At 37.2% G+C, this 26,138-nt stretch overlaps 1 long non-coding RNA gene across 1 annotated transcript; it reads right to left on the reverse strand.

The window, feature by feature from the left end:
- LOC140254476 (uncharacterized) lies at positions 1 to 25,617 on the reverse strand. The gene is made up of 3 exons (XR_011904229.1): positions 25,578 to 25,617; positions 5,908 to 5,985; positions 1 to 95 (listed from the first exon to the last, which is right to left on the reverse strand). It is a non-coding gene; the product is annotated as an uncharacterized lncRNA (long non-coding RNA).
- Between the last annotated feature and the right edge of the window lie 521 nt (positions 25,618 to 26,138).

Here is a 26,138-nt window from a genome sequence, read left to right on the forward strand (position 1 = left end):
CCTCTTTGGATGAAGCACATATCTTTTGGGATTGCAGTTCCTCTGGGAGCTGCTGAATGAAAGCCTTCCTCTGCAGCAGGATGGTTTAGAAGACACTGCCATTAGGAAAGACAGCATTGCTGCTTAGTAAATTTGCTTATAGATTACTATTAAATAGCCATAAAAGAGACTTTTAAAAATCACTGTTTCTTATTTCTAGTAGAATAGAGGTATTTCTTCACATTACTGCAGAAAAGGGGAATATATTCTCCAGTGTTGGAGAGGTGGACAGCAAGGACAGATAACACTTCCTAGAATCACCTCAGCTGACTGTCTGTGCAATTTGTGGCAGGGTTTTTGAGGGAGAAGTAACTTGCCTGTGCAGACTAAAGAAACTGCAAGCAGTAGAAACTAGAAGGGCTTTTTTTTATACTCAGAGATGCTGGTGACAATTCACACACTTGAAACTGGAGGGTAAGTAACGGATGAAAGAGGACCAGGACAAGAGACAGGAATAGAGCACAGGAACAGGATGCCCTGAGAGGTTGAGGAATCTCCTCTGGAGATATTCAAAACCCACCTGGATGCTTTCCTGTGTCACCTATCCAAGGAACCTGCTTTAATAGGGGGGTTGGACTCAGCAATCTCCAGAGGTCCCTTCCTCTATGATTCTGTAATTCTTTGTACAGTATTCCCTGACATGTTTAAAAACGGTTTCAACAACATCAGGGCCAGGGGCACTGAAGCCAACCAAATTCTCACTGCAACACCGCATTTGGTTTTAACATGTTCTGAAAAATCACTTTGGGAGTTTCTTGCTGGGCTGAAGTCCATACTTGTCTATATTCAACGCAAATCCTAACACGTTTCAATACATTACCTGTGAGTGGTGAATCTTAACTCTGACCTATGTGAAAGAGACACTAGAAAGTGGGTGAGTTTTATTTTCATCAATGCAGCATGGCTTTTATCTTGGTTCATTTACTAGTCTGACATGAGCATTTAAGAGCTGCTGCAGTTATTCTTTATCCAATACATGCAACATTGTTTCCTACTGTTTTGCTGTGAATGACAGAGAAATACATTAGTCAGGCTTTGCATTCAACTTTCATAAATTCAAAGGGGTAAATAAAAATAATCAAGGGAAAAGAAAACAGGAAAACCACAAGCAAATCTAATTATTCATTGATTCTTCCCACATAGCCTTGCTTGTATTTGGATCAGAGAAAATTCTCCAATCCAAGAACGAGCTCATTATCAATTTCTTCCCACCATCAGCATAGCACCAGGATTTCTTTTCCCAGCGTATATCCTAAGCATTCTGTAGTTTCCATACACCCAGAGCAGAAGCATCTTTCTCCATTCCCTTGCAAATATTAGAGTCATTAAAAAGGAACCAACAACACAGTAGGACATAACTATTTTCCCAGAGAATGCTAGAAAGGGAACTGCTGGCAGAGTTTGTGGTGGGAATGTAGCCACTGGTTGCTGTGAGCATCCTGAGCTGAGAGCAGCTGCACTGCAGCAGTTGCAGGGCAAGGTGGAACAAGGCAGAGGTAAAGGTGGCTCAAAAGGTCAGGAGATGGGAACTTGGGCTCTTCATGTGGTACAGCAGCAGCTCTTGGCCATGGCCACTGTGCTGGAAATGAGGTGGATCTTGGCTGCATGCTTTCATGTACCACTAGCTACCAAACAGGTCAAGGCTAAGCTTTGTGCAAGTCAGAACGCTTATACTAATAGATCGTATCACAGTATTGACCTGGATTTGTTATTCCTGCTTGAGTTGCTAATCAGCAAATCAAGTGCTTGGCTTCAATCTCAGGAATAAATCATACTCAAACACTGTTCAGGACTTGAAATAGTTACCAGAATCAGTCTTATTTAAAGGCAGACTACATTTCAAGCATTTTTGAATAGTTTTTTTTTTGTTGTTGTTTGTTTGTTTGTTTTTGTTTTTGTTTTGTTTTGTTTTTTTTAAAGTGGCTTTTAATAAATACAGGTAATTAGACCAAACCTAGTGGATCAGCAGGAATTGAGCCTGACAGGATGTTTTTTATGCAGCTGGGTTATAGAAAAGACCTAAATGTGAACAAGAGCAAATAGAAACAGACAATATGTGGTAAGTTTTTCTAGTCCAACTGCTTAACTGTATCCTACTTTTTTCTTACTCAGCATCCTATTCCCATTCCAAAATGACAATTTGGGTGTTACTGTTCCTCTGTGCTCTGCTGGAAGCAGTAAATTTTCAGGAGGTGCTGAATATGATCTATCCATATTTACCTTCTTCCAAGAATCTGTACCATAGAATCATCATAGAATCATAGTACCATAGGGAACTCCAACTTTGTAAATATTCACCCTGTTCTTATAGTTTCATTAAATGAATGAATTCAAATGCAAACTACAGCTGAATAGCTACAGCTTTTTCAATAAGTCAAATTATCAAATGCTAAAATTCTGAAATGCATACGGTTATTTAGATCCAAAGTCTTGCTGAAACAAATGGAATTTAGGATCCAATCCTCAACTCAGTTTAAATTTACAAGGTAAGACTCTCTGTAGAGTTATGAATTAATCTTGCAAACAGGTAACTCTGGCACTGTCCCAGCTCACATTAAAAACGTGATGTCTATTCTGAGAGGACCAGAAATACATGTGGTTTCAGGAAGTTTCCTTTTGAGAATACTTACTGCAATTATAAAGGCCTCAGCTTCCTAGACCCCACTGAAGGAACAGCTCTCCTAAAAACTGTTCACTGATAATGAAGCCTCTAACAGGTCATTTAGCAGTAAAGTATGGCTTGAACAACTCTTTCTGTGTCTTCCAGTACACACAGTTCCACATACAAAACCAGTGGTGCACCCTTTTTGCAGAAACTCACTATTCAAGGACTTGCTTTCATTATGAAATTTTGTTGCATTGAGATGTGACATAACGATGACCGTAACTGACCTGTCACTGTAGATCAGAGCAAATCACATTCAGTTTGGCAGGTAATTGTGATTAAACCTTGTTCCCATTTTGTAATATGGACAAGACCTGACTTGGAAGGGTCCTAATAATCAGACCTTCATTTTCAAAGGTACAGACATTTTGTCGATATAAGACAATAATAGGGAGATAAAAACTTTAAAAGTCAAAGGAATTAATGTGATGTATGTGCTGCAGAAAGCAGTTTAATCTTTGAGAAACACAGCCGTCTGCAGCATTCTTACAGAGGCACATAAGAGATTTTTAATGTAACCAACAGGAAAGGAAGATACTATTCCTGCTCAGAGCATCGTCCTGTAGCTTTAAAATCATTGTAGGAACAAAACATTGTTTTCAAGCAACTGCCTACCAAAATGCATAACGTGTCCTATTATCTGCAACAGCATGTGCTATTCATTCACAGATCAAAGCAGGTATTCAAAATTGGACACACGTGGGTAAAGCAGAATTGTCACATGCCTATTGTAAGTAGTATAAACTTCATGTGAGTGGAACAGCACCTGAATATGGCTCAGGAAAGATCTTCTGTACTTTAGGATCAGAACGTTTATTCTTTCAGAACCTATTTATTGGTGCTGGTTTTCTATGCAATGCATTCTCAGGTGTGCCTTGGAAGGCAACACTGTAACATGCAGTCATGATTGCATCTATGTCTACCTGGGTTCACTGGATACTGATCCTATCTTCTGGGAACATGCAAGAAAAGAAAGATTTTTCTCTTTTAAATCTGCATTAGGAATTATACAGTCCCTAGTCTGTTGTATGCACTGCTTTGTTTCCTGTGGGGAAGAGGAATATAAAAAGGACAGATAAGGAAATCTAACTAGAAGGGTAGGCCTCTTAAAAGCACTCATTGTCTGGGGAAGGAGGGAGGAAGGAACTCACCTGACCCTGACCACCCAAGCTTTTAATGCTCAAAAAGACTTTCAAAGCCTTCTGAGGAAGATTTATGGCTGTGAAAGAAGGCTGGAATTACAGAGAGGCAGAGGAATACAGCTCGCCTTTTCTTCCTCCCTGGCCCAAAAGCACCCCAGTCACTTCTGCATTTTTAGAAATGTAAATACATTGTTTTGGGAACTGATTGATAGACAGAATCAAAGGGATTACTGGCTTGACACCCTGTCACAATCTCTCCTTCCAAATTGCTTGCCTTTCCATCAGACAGGCTGCCAGAAGCAGCCCCTGTCCCAGCTCCTGCCCTCCTCTCATCAGGGGCCCATGGTTGCAGGGTAAGTTCCTAAAAGACCTTTGCATTCTGATGAAGCTCTCTGTGGGCAGGTCACCATCCCCAGCCTCCTAGATGCCTGTCACCACCATCAGCCTGCATGTCTCCTCACTAAAATATGGTGATGTTATTACCTCTCTAACCCCACAAGCTCCAGATAGGGTTAGAGATCCCCTGTGCCACATACTAAATTCACATCTACATCTTGTATGATATTATTATTGGGCTAATATGTCCAAACATCAATAAAAGACAACACTGATATCCACATCCAGATATAGTGACAAAATTACTCCTGTCACAGTGGATTTTCCTTGAAAGCTCTGGATATGGTCTAACCTTCTGTTTAGACCTCCAATAAGAGGTATTTTTATGAATGGGAACTTACAAACAAAGCTCCTTGAACTGTTTGCACAATCTGTTTTAGTTTTAATATCTACGCATGCAGGACTGCTCTGGTGACAAAACAGATACTTTTTGTATTTGTATTATACTTGAACAATGTCAGAGTATTCGGGGCTTTAGTGCCTCGAGGTAAAAACCAATGATTCAGTGTCTCAGAGGATGCATCTCTAGTAGTTGGTTCCAGTCAGAGATGCCACAAACCCCAAAGTTTTATTTTTTTACCCTTCTTTACACACATCAAGGAAACAATTAGAGGCTGGGGCAGCTTTTGGCAAGTGTGACTCCCAGAGGGAGTGCTATTTATCTCCAAAACAGGAGAGTGTCAGATATCATACCTGACTTGTTTCCCAGGTCCTGGGCACTTCTACCATGTTCTTGTCCACAGAGATGTTTGGGAGATTTGGGTTTGCTCAATATGTCTTGGAATTTTTTACTTAAGATATGAAAAATCTTGACAAGTTCTAGGAATGTGACCAGTTCCATCTCTTGTGGTAGAAAAGTAGAAAATCCCCTAGGCTATGCCCAAATTATTTTATTCTTTATACTTCTTTACAGTCACTAATAAGTCAATAAGATTAATTCTTGGGCAGGAAGCACGTATCTGATCTTAAATGATTGAATTCTGGTTATTTTGTTCAAAGTGCATAAACAGATCAAAATATTTTTTAAGTGGTTTAAACCTTTTCTGCTTTGTCAGCTGAGTTAAACACATTATCTAGAGCAAGGAAAAAAAAATCTTGTAAAAGCATTAGCCACTGTTTCTATCAAATCAACCTAAGAACAAAGCTGTATGCTCTTGAAGTAATTATGCTAAGAAACACTCTGATCCCAGGTTCATGTTGGTGAACAAATAAATAACAGAGTGCATGTTAATGAGCAAACTCCAGCAGAAAGAGGCAGAAGGGAATTAATATTTGCCAAAGGGATTGGGGTGCAGTTGAAACTGATTGTGATTCAAACTTGTTTTGGGGGTCTATAGAAATAGTAGAGGCAAAAGCAACTACTAGGAAATTTCATCTACTTAAGGAAAAAAGTGATTATGAAGCTCCTCTGCTTCTTGTTTCTCTCCATTACAATCAGAATTTAGGAGTTTAATGTCCATGGAATAGGAACTTGTCACAGGTTGATGGGCTCCTGCTGCAAGATAAGTCCCCATGATTAATGATGTTGACACTATCTTCTTTGCCTCACTGAAAAATCAGCAGTGACTCTTACTCACTCTACAGTGGAGGACACCAAAAGCTATCATCCACCAGGGTAAATATACCATGATATCATGACAAGGATCATAGACAAATACTGCTTGCCTTACATCTCAGGAGTGCATTTGTCACACAGTGATGATGACATTGGCTGACCTCTGGCTTGCACATCCCCAAGCACACCTGAAGATGCACAGAACAGAATCATAGAATCATTAAGGTTGCAAAAAAACACTGAGATCATCTAATCCACCCAGCCACCTATCATTCCCATGTCCTTAAGTGCCAAATCTACCTTTTCCTTGAAAACCTCCAGGGACAGTGACTCCATCAACTCACTGCACAGACTGTTTCAGTGCCTCGCCACTCTTTCCGAGAAGAGATTTTTCTCCAAATCCAACCTGAACCTCCTCTAGAGCAACTTAAAGCCATTCCCTCTCATCCTATCTCTAGTTACCTGGGAGAAGAGGCCAACACCTGCCTTGCAACGTCCTCCTTTCAAGTAGTTGTAGAGAGCAGTAAGGTGTCTCCTGAGCCTCTTCTCCAGACTAAATGATCCCAGTTCTTTCAACTGCACTTCATAAGACTCGTAGTCTAGATCCTTCATTAGTTTCACTGCAATTCTTTGAACACACTCCAGGGCCCTTCTTGAAGTGAAGAGCCCAAAACTGAACACAGTACTCAAAGGGCATCTCCTTGCTTTTGGCTACATTATTTTTGACACAATTCAGGATGTCACTGGCCTTCTTGGCTACCTGGGCACACTGCTGGCTCATGTTCAGCCAAGTGCTGACTAACACCCTGAGATTCTTTTCCTCTGCACAAATTTCCATCCACCGTGCCCCAAGCCTACAGCACTGCAGTGCTGGAGTGCAGGACCCGGCACTTGATCTTATTGAATTTCATCCCATTGGCCTCAGCCCGGTGATCCAGCCTGTGCAGATCCCTCTGTAGGGCTTTCCTACTCTCAGGGAAATGAACACTTACCCCAACTTGGTGTCACCTGCAATCTTACTGAGAGTATGCAGAGATTTAAAAAATATTTGTCTAGTGAGAAGAGAAATGAAGAACATACTTTCTCTTTAAAATCTAATAGTTTGACAATTTTGATATTTAGGAGAAGAACTGCATTAAAAAAAAAAAAACAAAAAAAAAAACTATCCACATGAATGAATCACACTACAAAGATACCAAGAAAAGTTACAAACAAACAAATTATAAAATTTTATGTGTACTTCTCTAAATCTAGAAGAGGAATGCATCATGTAACATATTAAATGAGAGAGAATAACATCATTATCCTTCCTTACATCTCTGTTTTGTGGCTCTCAACGTCAGAATTTTTTAAAAGCCAAATTATTTTGGCAAGGCCAATGTAAGTTCACCAAATGGGATGAGTCATCCCAAAACCACGGCTTCAGCAAATAAAATGTTGTTAAGGAAAAAAACATCACCTACTTCTCTGTCTTGTTGGAAAGGATGTAGGAAGCAGAATATGTTGGTTTTTTGTGATATTTAAATCAAAGTGCTTTTAAGCAAAACATTCCAAGAATTTTAAAAGAAGTAGATTTGAGTGCTTACACACAGTTTTTCTGTATAATATTGAGCTTAATATCTTCAGAAAAGTTTTTTGTTCTGTTGAGCGTAATTTTGCATCTATCTTAGAAAGTTTTAATGTTCTGTTGTACCATTCGCTATTTAATAAATAAATAATGAGAAGGAAAAGCAGGAAGAAGGAAAAAGAAGAAAGAAATGAAAATAGAAGAAAGAAAGAAAGAAGAAAAAATAAATCCTGCACAACAAATCAATGCAAGCTTAATAAGCTAGATGGTGTGATTTTTCTTTTCTTTCGGAAAAGATGTTTTTTTCCCTGCAGGTCATAGTTTACTGTAGATAGCTGATAATTTACCCTGGACACTTCCCATTACATGAGCCAGGATTTCCTTAAGATCTGGATAAGCACTAATGAAGTCTGACATGTTTATAGGCAAACAGCTCTCCTGATACTTGCAGCTCATATCAAAGGGCTGGTTAGTGTTTCCTTCAGTTTCTCTGGAGTAGATTTTGATTCAATAAGCAGAAATTGGACAACTTGAAAATCTAAGAATGCCACAGCTGATTAAGTAAACAAGAGGTTACTTTTTTCTGAGTTACTATCTTAATTGTTTTTACCAGTTTCTATGATCTATGATATACGCCTTAAATTAAAAAAAAAAAAAAGCCAATTCATCTTGATTTTTAAAACTGAAAAGAGATTATTTTTGATGACTTAAAACAAATGAAATAATTCATTAACGAAGATGAAGTAATTTGAAATGATTTTCCTTAGAACTTATTGTTATAAATACTGAAGGTGAGATTTTGATCCTGCTGTCTTTTAAAATTGGTGTAATTTTTCCAAGTTAATTTGGCTACATAGAGACACAACTGAGTTCAAAACTGCCTTGACACTGTTGTCAATTACCACAAATTTTCACAAAGTGAATAAAGTATGAATTGACATTGTTTTCTCTTACTATGTTTGTGGTTTTTTTTTTTTTTTTTTTTTTTTTTTTTTTTTTGTGCTACTATTATCCTTCACAATTAAATCTTATCTTGAGATTTGAAATGGACTTAATTTTCAGATCTCCCATTCAATATTTCCTGACAGTGAGGTTACGGCAAGGGAGAGCAATAAGATACTGTGCCTCCTGAGGTACTGACCAAGCTACCTCATGCATTTTTATTTATTTATTTATTTACTTCTGTCTGCATGCAATTCATATTTAGAAAAGGATATCTCATTTCCTAGAAGATCTTTCCTTTGTTGCTTTTTATTATTGTACTTCCTTGTGCATTTAAGAGGGCTGAATGACCAAGATCATATGTGAACTTGTTTGTGGATATTTGCAAGGTATGGCACCTATGCTTCTTAAAACTCAGGCTTTAAAACAGACCGTGGAAATAGTAAACTGATTAAGGAACTAAGAGTGAACTGATTGGCCTGCTTCAGACAACTCCTACTTGCAGGAGGACTTAGCAGGTAATTTTAATAAATCACAGGATGAAGATGGCAATAGAAAGGTCTGTTCTACTAGAAGCCTTACACAAAGGATAGTCACGGCATCCATAAGGCTTCCATGGTCTCATAAATCTTGTTCACTACAGCTTGTGCAACCAACAGCTTGTTCAATGACAAGGAAAATCTCCCCAGTGCTTATTTTCATACCAAAGATAGCAGGTTCCTGAATAATAGAATTTGGTCTTATGCTTGGCCTTATTTTGAAGTAGCAGTAAACACAGTGATACCAGATCACAGAAATAAAAGTTCCTTCTTCTTTCTCACAATAAAACACTTTGTTTTGCCATGTAACAAACACAATTAGCAAAAAACACACACAAAGGAAAAAAAGATAAAAAGAATCAAGTACGTTGCTAGCTGAATCTGACCTGATCATTTATAATCACAGATACTAGAAATATATTCATCTTTTATGTCATCCATACATAGTAACCAGAGAAAAGCCTTTCTTATGGAAAAAAAGAAAAAGAAAAAAGAAAAAAAGAGAGAGACAATTAGATAACAATCATCAGTCTTTAAAAGAACATTCATTGTTTGGTTATGAGCTTGTTTTGATATTGTAAGAAAACCTGTGGTCACTTTTATATTTTCCTGATTTTACTCACTCGTTTTAAAGTTGTCCAATATATTACCCTAACATAGGCATATTTTTACCCCCCTGCCTCTTCCTCCCAGAGTAAGAGAGATACTTACTTGCCACAAAATTAATTTGAAATATATGCTTTGCATATATTGGACAATTTTAATGCCAGACATAGTGTAAACCATTATTAGTGATTAGAGGTCAGAGTGGTAATGAAATAGTCAAGGTAGAAGACAGGAACATTCGTTCAAGTTGAATTTATTACAAGTTTTATCATTTTTCCTATGTCTGAATCTGTCTCTTCATCTTTCAAACACATGAATGAAACCTAAAATTAGTGCACATGAATAATTTGACGTAACCACATACAATATGTGGTAGCAAAGACCAGAAAGAGAGAATAAAATGGCATGAATACACCTGCCTGACTTCAAATGTCATATATTCCACTGGTCTGATAAAATGTACTGTGATGCGGTACAGTGATTTGTTCCTAAATAATTTCACCCAGCTTCTTAACCACAAAAAATGCAGAAAAATCAAGGAACAGTTCATTCTTTCTTTCTCATGTTTAGCATGAGAGACATTTCATTTACTTATAGTCATTTTCAATGCATTAAAGATTAAAATGCAAATTGTCAATAAATTGATACCACAATTTGTGATAATTATTTTTTCTTTACTACCTCCTGCGATACTCGCAGGTATAAGAGGGCTGTCAAAAAAGCTGCTAAGTTACATCCCTGCAGGAGGATTGTGGCTCTCCATTGTTACCAGTCTCCTCCAACTTCCCAGATGAAAGAAAGGCCTAGACAAGAAGAAGCCAAGTGCTGAGCAGGTTGAGTTCTCTGCTAATCTGGCTGAAGTGGATATATCCCATCTACTCATACTTTTTTTTCTATTGCAAAACCATCACACTCCATATGGCAGTCTGCATGTAACATAGATACAGTGAAGTATCTGCATTTCAAAAAGGACACTGAAAACCCCTGGAAACCATTCAGAAGGAAGATAACGGAATGAAGTATACATTAGATGTACTACAGAGAGGTAGAATTTAGAAACTAGGATTTGGCTAATTCAGGCTAACAAAAAATAGAGCTTTTAATCTTACAAGATTATTAATAATTGTGTTGATTTACTTGGGAATGTGGTACTTGTTCAGGTATCCAAAGCCAACAAATCAACATTTGGTGTCTCACAATGAGATCTCTTACAGACTAAATAGAACTTAATACACTAATTAGTGACTTTCAATAAAAGGAACTCAAAATGTAGTGCTGTGAAGCCCATTTGGGTATGAATGTACAAATGCATATCAATCTTTAAACTGTCTGAAAGCCATGTTCATACAGTGTCTATTCCAATATTCATACAAGAAGCCACAATCTCGTTCTGTATGACCAGGCAAGTGCCTAGCAGAGCTGGCACCCAACCTCCAGGCACAACTGCAATACAAAACAAGTAAGAGATGTTGATGATCATTTCTGGGATTTGTTTCACCAGAAACTCAAGAAGTCCTACAGGAGTTCCACTAATTAATATTACTTAAAATACAACATTCAGTGTAGAGAAAAAAAAATTAAAAAATTAATACAGTATTATTAGCTACTTTTATTTTAGGAAGGTCTTCCACAGCATGCCCAGACTCCCAGGAAATCAGAAGCCCGGATGATTCATTTCATCTCACAATATATGATTTCTAAATTCAAAAATTAAGTGTTTAAGGAATCAAAGTCCTATTGCCGCATTGTGGCAATGTGTTTCATGTGTGTTCCAGGTCCATATGAGCACAATGCAAGATTGCCTAAATTATCTTTTCACAATGGGTGAGAAAAGAGTAAGCTTTTGTACAACTACTTCAGAGGTAAACATGTGAGTAAAGCTAGACAATGTGGGGGCCTTTGAAGACACCTGTGAAAACTGAGCATCTTAATTTTATATCACTTCTGCAGACTTACTGCTTTGAAAATCCCAGTTGTGTATGCCGAAAAACTCATATACTTCTAAATACTCACAGCAATAACACTTTGCATTTTGTACAATTCTTGCATGATCTTATTTGCATGGGAAGGTATGAAGAAGTCTGTCTTACAGAGAAACCCTATCCTGTTGGATGCATGCAGACCTCCAAAATAACACTTATGTATTCAAATACTGAAAATATTTGACATCTCTTCTGTCATTTGACTGAGAGACTGAGCTCACTTAAAACATTTGGACAGATATCTTGTTTATGTCAAGGAAGACTGTGCCTTAAGGAATAAGAATTAAGAAAAATCAATAATCTGAAGGTTTATTTGTGAAACCTAGTCACATTTATGTTGTTATTTTTTTTCCCCTCTGTCAATTGATATGGGGATGTTAAGCAGCATTTCAAGATTGCAGATAATTGAAGGGAAATAACAACAATAATGATATCACTACTGAATCAAGATCTGATAGGTGACAAATCAATTTATTCATGATACTTTCTTTGTCATACTGAACTATTTTATTGCTCAGTGGAAACCTCTCAAATTAATAAAACTGTTGAATCCATAACATTCTATGCACCAAATTGCACATCACAGAAAAAAGTACGAATCATTAAAATAATAAAACTGATAAATGTTAGCAGGAGATCATCTAGAAAAAGTACATTGCTTTTAAAATAAATGTGCTATAAGAGTAATGCACTATGACACACATGTAAGCTTATGACATCAGCATTTGTACATCTATAATAATATTTACATATAGATAAAACTACGTATACATACTGAAGTTGGGAACATTTGTTATCTGTTTTGTATTGAAGTAGTTCTGCAAGCAGGTACTACTGCATGCTATAAAGAAAGAATATGCTAAACTTGAAACTGTTGAATCACATTGTTATTTAATAATATTTTTGCGGGGAATTTTTTTAAAGTGAAATATGATTTAATATCAGGAAATAAAGCTTTCATTAGACTCCTTCTAACATGATTAAACTCAGCTGGGATTTTGCAAAATTGCTACACTTGCCTACAAAGGAAAGAGATTAGAGAGACTTTAAAATTATGTAATAATATATTAATTCATTTTCCTCTCTCAGTCTGTATATGTTTGCAAAAACTCAGTCATGGTGCATGGTATAGTTTAAGAAGTCAAAATAAAGCTGTGACACCAACTGCCTTTCTCCAAGACACCGCACAAACAACCCTGGCAAAAATACAATCCAAACCTCAAATGCAATGACCTCTGCAACTGTAGCCTCTCTTTAGTGATACTACATGGAAGAACCAGATATTTGGTGGCAGTAAGAGGAATTTTATTTATTTTTAAGACTGTGAAAAGCAAGTTGGAACAAACCAGGCTGGGATGAAAGCTCAAATAAATGACCTGTCTTGAGGAAACAGAGTTTTTAACTAATGCAAGACTGAAACTGCCTTGCCAATGCAGCAAAATGTGTTAGTTTTTAAATTTCATTAACCATTACAGATTTTGAATTTAGTTTTTGTTTGTTTTGTTTTGGGGGGGGGGAGAGGGAGGGAGTTAGTTTACCAGTTCTTAACTGGTGGAAGGATGGGTGGACAAACAGAACAAAGAAGAAAGGCATCAGAAAACTCAATATTAATTCTGACTGAGCCTCACAGTTGAATACATGGTTAACCATTCAATTTCTAAAAACTGAGGTGGACACCTCTTAGAAAATATTCATAGCTTCTTTCTCCAGTGTTCAAGCACCTCTCTTTGAATAATTTGCTCAACAAGCCCCTTAGCTCCAGACTCACCAGCATGATAGAGTGTTAGCTCAGAGGAAAAAGCACTGTGAGAAAAGGCTTCCCAGCCCATGACTGCTCTTCTGTTGGCCTTCTTTATAAAGTCTTGTGCAAAGGGGGCCTAGAACACTGAAAAAGGAGAACCTTCTGCTGGCAGATCCCCAGCCTCCACTGAGACTGTAGAAATTCCTTGCTAAAGCAATTACACTGCTTTGTGTTGGACTTGCATCCATGAATCTGTCAATTTTCTATTGACAAAGAAATAAGATTTACCCAATTAGTTGCCTTTCAGCTTCTGTGCAAGCCCCTGTTATGCAGAGACAGAGAACTAGACTTCTGGGATTCACACACTTGTTAAGGCTTTTCATGAACCCTTCTCGTTCAGGCTCTCTTACATTACTTGTCATGTCATGGGTTTTTCTTTCAAGTATTCTTTGAAACTGTCATGTCCTGTCTAATACTTATATATCCTTAACTTGATGCATATAAGATAAGAGCAAGCACAGAATTTTTACCATATGCATAAAAATTCCCAGCACAGTCAAAAATAACAAAGACAACACATGAATAGGCCATGAACATTTTTTTTTCCCCACAAGTTGTAAAGACTTGCTAGAGATTCAGTAATGTTATGTCAAGAAAATAATGAGTATTTTCACAGTGACCAAATGATCGCAGGGTCTACCCAGCAGCCCTAAAACTGCAGCCATGTAGAGCATCCTAGGTCACCTGTCTGATCTTCTTCAAACAGAATGTACATTCATTAAATAAATGAACAGCCTTTATAACTAATCTGATATACAGTAATATATAGGCACATATTTTACAAATTCCTCTTGCAAAACCAGTGAGCTAAAAGAATTAAGGGGAGGGGAAGCTTTATCTGTATCGTTTGTGGCAGTGATCTGAAGGGAGGTGACAAATAGACATATAACGAGACACACAGCTTTAAACTTGACAATCTCACACATAAAAAGAATGTCAAGTGTATCTGACAGAATGAAATGAAACTAAAATGTTAGCATTAATTGCTACTCAGTGCTGTATTGCCAGCCCCACAATCCAAATCAATTATAAGGATTTGTACCATTTGTGAGACAAAAACGGTTTTGGAAGCCTGTCAGCTTGAGGGTGTCATTACCTAATGCTGATATGACTGCTCTGGGTTCTGTTCAGAACAGGGAGAGTCACAACCACCCACTTCAAGATTCGCAACCAAAATGGCATTACTGGAATATCTTGTAGGAATGTTGATAGGTGCACAACTAAACATCACAGGTCTGAACAAAATGAACATATACTTTCCACATAGGGACCTCACATTGTTCAGAGTACCCTCCACCCTCACCCCATAAAGAAGGGAAAGGAGAATCTGTCACTAAGGTACAACTTTCTGAGTTTTCAGGTTTTGCTTCTTTCACCTATTTTTCTTTTTTTGGTACATACTGAAACACTGGAAACCCATCTTTTGAAACTATCCATATCTACCCCTGATCTGAATCCTACATAACAAAGGGAAAAGATACGTCCCAGGAAGTATAACAGAAAGTGAAAATAATTGTAAGAGAGCTACTCATATTTGAGACATAAGTAACTCCAGAAAATAATCTTTAGTTTTTCTTTCAAATCAAAGCAATTAATAAATTTTAATGGTGAAAATTAGGAGAATTTCTTTATGTCATTAGAGTTTACATAGAATTTACAAATAAGGATGCTATTTGGATGGTATTAGAAATTAAAACATTAATGTCAAAGCTGAATGAAGTACAGTTCCAACCCTATTTGATTCTTACTACGGAAAACTGGCTTCTGATTTGCAGCTTAGGACTGATCCATCAGCACCTACTCCCCCATGAATTGCAGCTGCAATAATTTACAGATGTTGACACTATAATGCAGAGGACTGCAACAGTTCAGGAAAAATCTTTGAGCAAGTGTACCAAATCCTTCACGTTCCACAGCACAGAGGTCCACTGTCCTCTTCATCTCTCTTCACCAGTCTATGTAATCAAGGTCAACAAGATTTAGTATTTTAAAGTATTTTCGTCAGCTAAGGAGACATTAGAAAATGAAATAAGGAGACAATTTATGCTTGGGCCATGCTCAGTGGAAAAAATGACACAAGCCCATCACATGGTCAACCTAAGTTAATGTCTATGCATTCCCATTGGTTTTCCATCCATATTTAGACAGCATAAAGATTAGGCACAAAAGACTTGTATTTTACCCCTCAAAGCCCAAACTATCAGTACAAAACATTGTTAAGCCCTTGTTTACAGCCCACTACAAACCCTAAGCCCTGTGGAAAACCATGTTTTTGGGTTTTGGTTGGGTTTTTTTTGTTTGTTTGTTTTTGGAAATGTAAGCCATCACTTGGAAAAGACACAAAGTATAAACAGAATGCATATAAGTAACAATACCGAAAATAATAATAATAAACAGTATATAAGTGTAATTGAGATTATGTTTAAAATCATTACCTAGTAGTCAAGGATTAGCAACAACTTTTCATGTTAAGTGGCACTCAGTACCTTTGGAATTTGCTTCCTATGTTCAAGATGTTAACATGCTTTCCACAAATTTTCATGCTAATCAGCACAACGCAGATGATTTTCTAATAAAATTACCTATGTTAAACAAGAGAAGTTCACCAGCTGTTGACTACAAGTAGAATCACTCACATTTGGCCACTTCTATGCTACAATAGAAGGCTCTGAGTCAAGTGAATGCCAAAGTCACTTTGAAGGCTACAGCCTTTCAAGGAAGATGGTAATTATTTAGAAGAGCACTAGTTCTCAGGAATCATAATACTAAGTGAAACAACAGACTCTAAGAAGAATGAATAAGAACATTTGCCTCAGACTCCCTAAGTCACAAGGGCTCAGAAAAGTGTTGCTAAGATGGTAATTGCAGTTAACTTTTGTTATAATGTTTGAGCCTATTGCATCCAGGAATTCTGATTCTTCTTTCTCTGCTTGAAATCAGCACTAATGGCTCTTGTATAGATGCTGTTGATAGACAGAATGTATGTATGTAAAGAACAAAGCTTTTAACCTGCTTTCACACTGCACTGCTGAGTCCTTTACTGCAAGATTTGTTTTTGCAGCTTGAGGCTGTGACTCATGGCTGATTCACAGGCCCACAGTCCACTAGCAGAGATTTCCATCCTATTTCTGGGCATCATTCACACACAGCAGGTGACAGGATTTGGCATATGCCTCTTCTGGGGAGTAAATATTTCTATCCCGAGGGAAGCACCATGCTGGAATGCCAGTGCTCCACAGCTAGAACTAGGACAGAGCTCCAGGAGAACACCTCTGCCTCAGTTAGCAGTGAGAGCTTCCTTCCTTCCAGTAGCTGGCTGCTTAAGGTACATACCCTCTGAATTTTATGTCTTGTTTGAATAGATCATTCAAAATCAATGTGGAAGACAGTCTGGGAAAACAAGGGAAGCTGAGTAATTTCTTAAGCACAGTTATCTTTACACTGAAGAGAACACTGGGGAGTTACTAATCTTTACAAAACAAAGAGGAGCCTTGAGACATGCTGCTTCTCTCTGCAGTCCTTCAGCTGATATATGAGCCCAGAGCCTGGTCAGTGCCTCAATCCTGACAGACTCCCTCTGGGATTCTTTGCTCTGGCTGGCTGTTTTTCTGGTGAGTTGCAGTGGGTCTGCATACACACTAGACAGCATTTCTAAATCCTGTTTTGCCATACATTCAGGCAGCGTGATTTGAATCCTGAGTCTGAGGAAGCAACCCAGTGGAGTAATTACTGAGTCATTCATGAGCGATACATCAGACCAGGCTGTCTCAGTAGGATAGTGATCTAGCAGCAGCTCTCCATCTCTGTGTCTCCAGATCCCGGCCCTCAAATCTTGCCAAGTTTCTGATAAAAAGATGCCCAAACAGCTCTTCACAGAGGAGCAGAGAGAAAACTTAAAAAAACTGAATTTAAAAAACAAAGCTGAGATTCAGTTTAATGAAATGGAAAGCTAACAGGTCTTGAGAGCCTTGCTCAGAGCGCTGCCTGCCCGTGTCCAGCCATTAAACACAGCTGTTCCCAAGAGTGTCAGTACCTTCCTGAACTGCCATAATTCAGTGCTGCTCATGAAATTCTCCCTTCTAAAGCTGTCTGTTCTCATTTCAGATGGATACAGTATTTATTTACCACAGAAAACAAAATTCCTTCCCAAACTGGCTGCTGCAGCGTACACAACAACAGCATCTCCATTTGATTCGAAGGAGAAGACACATTTATGAAGCACAAGTTTTTGCTTGCTTTGCAAAGAGAGATTCTTTAAACTCTTTACTAAGAGAAATTTTGAAATAATTCATTTCCATGAAAATGGCCATTGCAAAGAGTTTGATCACAGAACAGATACATTCAAAAGAAGTTTACGTTCAGGTCAGCTGGGTACCAAAATGTGCTATAATGATTTCAAGAATGCCGTTTAGGAAAGTTTGAAAAATGTTGATGTACTACTTTTTCTTATAAGTTCTGAAACTGTGGTTTTGTGAACAAACATGATTTTACTGCTTCAGACAATATTTTCTCAGGTAAAACAAAGCCATTGCCTCAAAGAGGCCGCAAATGAACTTTTTTTCTTTCCAAAATGAACCTGCTGATTTTTCATCAACTGTTCTCAGTATTCAATTAGTTTCTGGGATTACTTCATTTCTGCAAATCCCATAAATAAGAAAAGTAAAATTTGAGTCTGCAACCACAGGTTTCTACTGCTTGTTTCATCATTTGGGTGTATTTTGGATAGCAGTGGTTAGGGTAAGCACAGAACAAAACATTATTTTAATTCATCTCACTAATTATGTGCTTTAGAGAAACACAAAATCAAATTGTCTCGCAATAACTGTAGTATCTACCATAAACTGTTGTTATAAAATAGAGCTTTTAGATTATCAGCATTAAAAAAAAAAAAAGTTTTAAATCCACTGGAAAATGCAAGTAATTTAAAGATCCTTTTGAAAAACAAGAGCTACTCTAAGCAGATCAAAATTGTATTTATTATTGTAACCATGGAAACAATATAAATTCCCATCTGCTAAGGTATTCATTTGCTGCCTGCAAATGGTGAATATACTGTATTCAATAGGTGAATGAAGTAGTTACAATTTCAATAAGTAGCCAGATTTGTGATTTTGTTCCCTGTAAAACACGGAAGGGAGCTTTATGAAATATTTGGAACGAAACCACAAACCCTCGGAAATTTGCCTGGTTTCAAAGCTTTGCAACAAACCAGAAACTCAGACTGCCTTTTTAAAGGTTCATGCCAGTTTTGAAAACCAGACAGAGAGAACAAGGGAGGGGACAAAAAAGAGAAAAAGACAGCTTAAATTACTTCTGTGCTATCCCATGGTACATTCCATTGATCTGGTAGCCTTGATTGAGTCCTGCTTCTACGTTTCAGCTCATGTGATGTTCGACCAGAGCAGAAGAGCCTGATCAAAACCTTGCTCTGAGCTCTCCAGGCGCTCAAGACCAGATCACAGACTGGGACTTGAACTCCACAGCTTGATCTCTCTGTCACAGACTGAAATGAAATGATAAACCTCAGCATTCCAGAAGCTTATTCAGACTGTGGAAGTTAAATTTTGAACCAGAAGGCCTAAGTCAGAAATTCAGTTGTGCACTTTTCATCACTCCTTTTTAGGCACACTTTGAAATATGAGGCTCCTCCCAGATGCTGAAAAAGGGATATACTTTATCTGTCTGAGAAAGATAGACTGTGCTCATCTGACTCTTCTGTCCTAAGGGAACCAGAGTCTAAAAGATAAGAAAGCTGACAGAACCACTGAAAAAGGAGAGGAGAGAGAAGAAAAAAAATAATATACTTATAAAAGTCACTAAATTCAATGTAACCATAAATGTTTCTTTTAGAGTGATTCCTTTGGGATTTTGCAAATAAACTTGATGTTAAAATACAGGTATAATATGGCAAAAGGAAAGGAAGGGATTTTCAAAGGACACACAGAATTATTCGGTGATCATCTTAATCAGTGAATATACTTGTTCTTTTTCTTTGCATACAAAAGCGATGCATGATAGATGTTTCTACCAGCCAGGATTTTTTGGAATGTTTAAAAATATTACAATCAAAATGACTGATAGAATCAGTTTGGAAATGCTGCACTTATTAGATCAAGGGGAAACCAGTGTTGCCAGCAGTAACTCTGGAGTAGTCAACAAGTGGAAATGCTAAGTATGTCTGAAGAAAACACTGACCAACTTATTTATCCACTCTGCTTTCTACACCAAAGGAGTTTTCAATGGTGATCGAACCAATAAATATTTTTGGTGAAAACATCCAATACAGTAAGGTAGTAGGTTGGTTATCAGACACTTCATGAAGTATACAGAGTCAAAATCTTTTGAAAATCTTTAATCATTGTACTTTAGGATAGGGTGTGGAATCTGACAAGCCGTTTGAATAGAAACATACATTAAAAACATCCTTTGTAGCTGTTCATTTATGTGTTGCCAGAGAAATGTTCCTACATGCTAATTACTGTGGTTTTATTCCCTGCAAAAGAACATTTTTTGGAATCAGAACATAAAAAAAAAAAACCAAAACCCAACATTCAAGATTACCACTACAAAAACCCAAATCCACTTTCAAAAGAGGGAGATTTTAATTTAGAGGATCCTTTCTGTATCTGTAACATTGAGTGTCCTCTGCATCATAACGGACCATAAAGTACACCAAGATGTTGGTCACACACATCCCATAAAATTAAAAAAAAACATGTGCTTAAAAATTCTCAAACTCTTCATGGACCATATTTGCAATTTTTTTATTTTTTTTTTAAATCTATTTGTTTATTTGCTCTGAATGCAATGAGTACTTATGTGGCAATGTGTAGTTTAATGAAAAAAGATTCATTTGGGGAGTAGCAACAGATTTTGTGGGCATATTTAAGAACATTAATTTAAATGTGTGCTATAAATGTTGATAATTTCAGAACAGACCCTGTACAACTGTGAAGTGGCAAGCACAGAACACCTACTCAAAAAGGAAAGGCAAACAAAGAGCACATCAATTCTGTTACAGGCAAGCGAGATAAGAAGAGCAGGAAAATTACTGGGAATGATTTTGCAAATCTGAATAGAAGAATTCCTCGAAAGCCATCACTTTGTCATCAACTGAGATTGAACGTGGGGCCACACTTTGCTAACACAGAGGGAAGTTTTCTTTCCATTCATCACTGCTAGAGAAAACAAGGAACACATACTGGCCACTGTCCTTTTTGATTTTCCAGAAACCTCTGACAGTCCCTGTTCAGAGATCACTGGTTTTGGTATGGAGACAAGAGATTAAGTGCAAAACTGTCGGTTAGGATGTTGCATTTAGCAACAATTCCCCCAAAAGAAATCTCAAGAAAAAATAATTCAGGATTTAAGAAAGCATCCCTCCTCTTTGAGATAAATACAAATGATTAAGTCAAGGAACGACACAATGAACTATGAGCTACTGGCAACGATAGTTTACAGACAAAGGAAAAACCATGTCCCAGAATCTTCTCCCCATTGTGCTAGTTGTACCAGACAAGGAAGTGAAATATAGTATTTCAAACATTTTAAGTATTCCTTTCCTAAAGAATATACTCATGCATTTTAAAAGATGAAAAAGCAAAAACCTTATTCTTCTATGTAGATATTGAAACAAAGTTTAAGTAAATAACAAAGCTGAAACTGAAATACAGCTTTTCTGAGTAATCCTATCTCTTCCTCATGGAGTCAACATACCATTACGATATCCTTGTTACTGCAAATACAGACTGGAGCCATTTGTCACATTAGCCACATAGACTTCACAATATTTTCAAACTGAATCCAAGACCTCCAAACTTTCTACATCCACTGTCTTTGTAGAAATATTTAAGTAGTGTGAATGTTAGATGAAAGTAATACAATCTTTCTTGTAGAGAAACTAAAGAAAATCATTTTGCTTCTCTGAGATCATAGAAGAGGGGATTACAGAAAGTCAAAGGCTTTTTATCTTGACTGTTCTGATTATGTTCTAATCTTTTTTTAAATTTATTTTATAAAACACAGGAGTTGTATCTTGAATATTTGTCAGTAGTAAAAAAAATTATTTAATAGAAAAAAAAATGAAAGGTATATCTAAGATAATGCCTGCCTTAAAGGCATAGTCTATTTATAAATCACCACTATAAAATATATGTCAGACTATTTAGTTGAACTTGTAGGAATTCTCCCAGGAATATTTGCTCTCAGAGTACCTTTTTCTTGTGCATAAGTAGGTTACGCTTTTATTAAGCTGCTACCTGCTTTTTGCCTCGTCAAGAGTTGCAGGCCACTCTCTTTCTCTGAGGGGTTTTGAACAATGAGAGTCTTTGAGTTAAAATCCCCTGCCGCCCCTCTCCCCCCCTTTTTTTTTTTTAAATCTCCTTAATATTTATCAGTTCTTCTGTTTTTTTTCTTTTTTTTGTTTGTTTGTTTTTGTTTTTCTTTTGCTCTTCAAAACTCAGGAAAGAAAGGGAAAGGAGATGTTCTTATATTGCAACACATTGATTTTGATAAGAGATGGAGCATGCAAGCAGACATTAAATAAAGCAATTTTTTTAGTATCTATCCCTAGAACTCTCCCATTTTTGCATCCAAATGTAAAACCAGCTCTGCTCTCAAACCCATATCTCATGCACACAGATTCCAGGCAAGCTACAGGCAAAGATAATTGAAAATTTACTTAGGTTCTCTATATTACATGGAGCCAGGAGAACTAGCAGAGCCTCAACTTACTGATGGTATTTCTTTGTTGAGCTTGGTTCTATGATAAAGGTGATAGGTAGTAATCCCTGCTTTCAGTACTTTCCTAATGATCTATTGCACACCTCATCAACTGGCAAAGAAAGTAGAAATTTCAGATGATCTCACCCTAGGGTCTGAGTGCAACATATACTCAGCTTGCACAATGGTAAAGAAACGTGGAGACTAAAACATCTTCATGGAACAATATGGTACCATAAAAACAAAGAAACAAACAGAAACCAACAAAAAAGCAAATCAGATTACTCTCAAAATCAGTGGCTGATCTTCTTCTCTATTCATATCTAACACAGCTTCTCCTTACTTAAGTCCTGGATTGTTCATTACTGTAAGATAAGTATGTGCCCTAATAAGCTTACACCTGAGAAACACTTGCAAAAATGACTTGTAATTGAGCACAATCCCTGTAAAAGCTTTTGTTGAAAACAGAGCTAGAAGCTTCTTGAGAACCCCAAGATCCATGGAAATAGCCTGGACCCCGATCAAAAGTTGAAGTGTGTGATGGGGCTTCAGTTCTTAAAGGACACTTGTCCCACAGATGTCCAAGGAGACACTTCAATATGCATTTGAAATAGCACAAGCATACACATCTGCCATGCCCCATGATCATAGACTGTCTCCCAGTGGAAGCCAGATGGAAGTCCAGGTAGTGTTGGGTAGATCCTAACAATGCTGAGCAACATTAGTATGGCAGTAATACAGACTGGAGATCAGGGAAAGGCATCAGAGAGGTATTTCTGGATAGACACGAATGTCCTGATAGTCAGTGTGTTCCTTGGAATTGCCAGAGAAAGACAAGTCTGGGCAAAGCTGTGGCTGAGCCAGCTGTCTGAATGCTTTCAAGAGCTCAGGAAGAGCATATTGCTTTGATAAAATCACTTAGCTGGATTTGTAAAATGTGGCACTCAAAAGCAAAATGCAGAAAGAATGGGAGGAACTGATGTGATATCCTCATCTAAAGAAAAATCTCTCTGTTAAGGATATTCTGGAGCAGCTCCTGAATTCTAGCAAGTACTTGGTTGAAGAACAGAAATCAGGAAAAATGTTGATCCACTGCTGATTTTAGTTACTTCAGCAGTAAGGCAGTGGGTCACTACCAGAGAGTAAAGTACATTCTAGCTCAGAACCTCTTTTGGGTCAAATAACAAGGGGAGAGTGCCAAGATTTCTCACTATAAAGAGAAAACTAAAGGGCTTACATAGCCACTTGGATCTGCGCAGAAACACAGTAAATATGAAATAGCTAGCAAAACAGACCTGAAATACAGCTCATGGAAGGAGGGAAATTCCAAACTACAGGGTCAAAAGCACATCTCCTGCATGTACATGCTCAAGAGATTTGCCTGCCACAAACACATGCTTAAACATTTATATCCCCATTGGACATCCATATGCAGCTTCACTAGATTCTGACTTACCAGTTCACCTGAAAATTTATGTTTATATTAACAAAAGGCACTACAGGAAGGAAACTGAAGAGATCTAATACCAGGCAGCAATGCAAACTTGGCTTACAGCCACCAACACAGAAAGAAGTTTTAGATACCTTCTAAACAACTTGTGAATGACTAAAAAGAACAAATGGGGGGGGAAAAAAAAAAAAAGAAAAAAAGAAAAAAAAAAAAGCCACACCAGCCAAGCAAAATTGAGATAGATTTATTTCTGACAGTGTGAAGCAGCTGCATTTATCAAAATATGCTTTATTTTAAACTAAGAAAACCTGCACATGATATGAGAGTACAATCAGAGTATGTAATACTATCATGAAGGAGAATACAATGGTAATATGATTAAGTTTATGGCTGATCATAATTAAATGAAATGAAAAATAGCAGGTCAAGATGCTTTCTAGAATTAAAGCGTGAAAGTCTATGAACATACTGATCTTGGCCAATTCAAAGTGAGAGATATTGATTGTTCTAGGAAGAGATGTCATTAAGGCTGACATCTGCATTGTATACATTCAGCAATGTGGAATCACAGAAAAAAATACTTGTTAACATTCATTTTTCACATGCACACATACACACAAAGAAAAAGAAAAAAAAGTAGCAGAGCTTACTTTTACAAGGGCCTGGTATAATTAATCCAGCAACTTAACCAAGTGCTGGAAGAGCAGTTAAGATATCCCTTAGAAAAATATTACAGTGCTAACTTGCTGCTATGGAAATCTCATCTAGGCAGTAATCAGGAGACTAAAGAGCAGAGACAAGCAACAGATGCTGCTCCATCCTTCTGGGTTACAGAAAAAAACCAACACATGTAGACCTTTCAGAAAAGACTAGTACACTACCAAGACATGACAGAGAAGCTTCGGAGTCTAAATTAAACCTCCTACAAGGGTTCTGTCTAGTTGCGCAAGGTCAGTATGTTGATCTTTTGTTCTGACTTCATTTTGGAGTGAATCAGTCCCTGAATTTGAAGGCAGTATAAAGCAGGAAGAAAGAAGGCAAAAATGTTCAGGTAAAGGACTTGAAGTTCATACCCTTTCCCTTTCGATAAAGCCTGAGTAAGCTCTTCCTTTGTGTAGGTTATTAGCTCAAATCCATTGTTCCTGCCTAGATAGATATGCTCGTACCTGTCCCCTCTTACATTTCTGGGTCCTTTGCTAGTCACTAATAGGTAAACTACAGATAGATCCTAACATAACACTCTGAAGTAATAAGTTAATGACTTCCCTTCCTGACACATAAGATAGAAAAAAGGTACTGATAATTTGTGTTAGAAATGACTAAAAGAAAACCACAGCAGCAATTTCTTTTTGTGACATGATAAATCTTTAAACTTCACATCCATTCCCAAGATTTACCAGCCCTGCAACTAATAATGATAACGAACATTCTTTGGAAATAAAAACAACAAAAAGATCATGACCTCATTGTTATTCCTAAAACAGTAAGATTTTTTTGGTGTGTTTTCCAAAGTGGAAATACCTGGTATTAATCTCACACTGTAAACTATGCATCTACTCCACTCCTGCATCACCCAATTGTTTCTGTATCAGCGTGAAAAGAATAATTTTGTACAACAAGTATGCAAAGTGGTATTGCTCAGGCTCTTGTATTTCCAGGAAACTTTTTTTTTCCCCCCAAGTTATTTATAAGAGAAGTTGAGGTAACAAAGGAGAAGAATATTTAAGCTAGAAGAATACAGGATCAAATCTGTGGGAGGTGCAAACTAGCACAGGTTCCCTAGTATTTCTGCAGTTAGATTGCAGAGAAGGAGCCTGTTTTGCAGTGCTAATACACAAGAACCACCATTCAAGACGAAAAACATGATCTATTCTACACTTCAAGCCATGGATATTCAGGGGACAGTGTAACTGTTTTGCATTAGGTACTTGGAGACTTCATTCTAGTCAGTCACTACTTAAAAATCCTGAGGACTTTAAGGATTGTAGTGCCATATCCATTACATTTTGGTGCTTATAAGAGCTTATTTGACTTGTTTGAAAATGTCCCATATTGTGCAGTTATACAATTGCATGGTTACACAGTCAATAGGTAAACAGAGGTTAAATGGATGTTTCGTATGAAAGATTATCATGATAGAAAGAAAATCTACGATAAATGGAAAACACTCACCAGTGCTGAAGGTTTGCAGTAAATTCCACAAAGGAACAATCTCCAGAGAAAGAAATTCTACATTAGTGGTAGTCAGCTCTTAAATGAAATCTGGGAGGGGTGGAGCTTGGCTCCTTGCGGTAGCACAGCTGAATTACCTTCACCTGTGCTTCTGCAGCTGTCTCATTGCTTGCCTCAGGTGGTTAATCAGAGGTTCAGGCTGTGATCAACAGTTTCCCATACACATATGAAAAAAAAAAAAAAATAAAAAAATTAGTTTCTTGAATAAAATTCCCCCCCCACCAAAAAAAAAAACAAAAATGGTTATTAGTTATTCTGTTACTCCGCATGTGTGATGTTATAATCTCATCACTGAAATTATAACTGTGACAATATTTAGAAATATTAGATTTATTACAAAAAAAAAAAAAAAAGTTTAAAAAAAATGTTTGCAACAGTTATTTCAGTGGAAAAATTGAAAATTCTGTGACCTACTAAATTTAGACAGAAAGACGACTGTATTGCTGGCAAGAAGCCTTCCGATAAAATTGAAAGCCACTGATGAATTTCAGTGAGAGAAAA

Source organism: Excalfactoria chinensis, chromosome 6 (assembly GCF_039878825.1).
Source record: "Excalfactoria chinensis isolate bCotChi1 chromosome 6, bCotChi1.hap2, whole genome shotgun sequence".
Classification (NCBI taxonomy): domain Eukaryota; kingdom Metazoa; phylum Chordata; class Aves; order Galliformes; family Phasianidae; genus Excalfactoria; species Excalfactoria chinensis.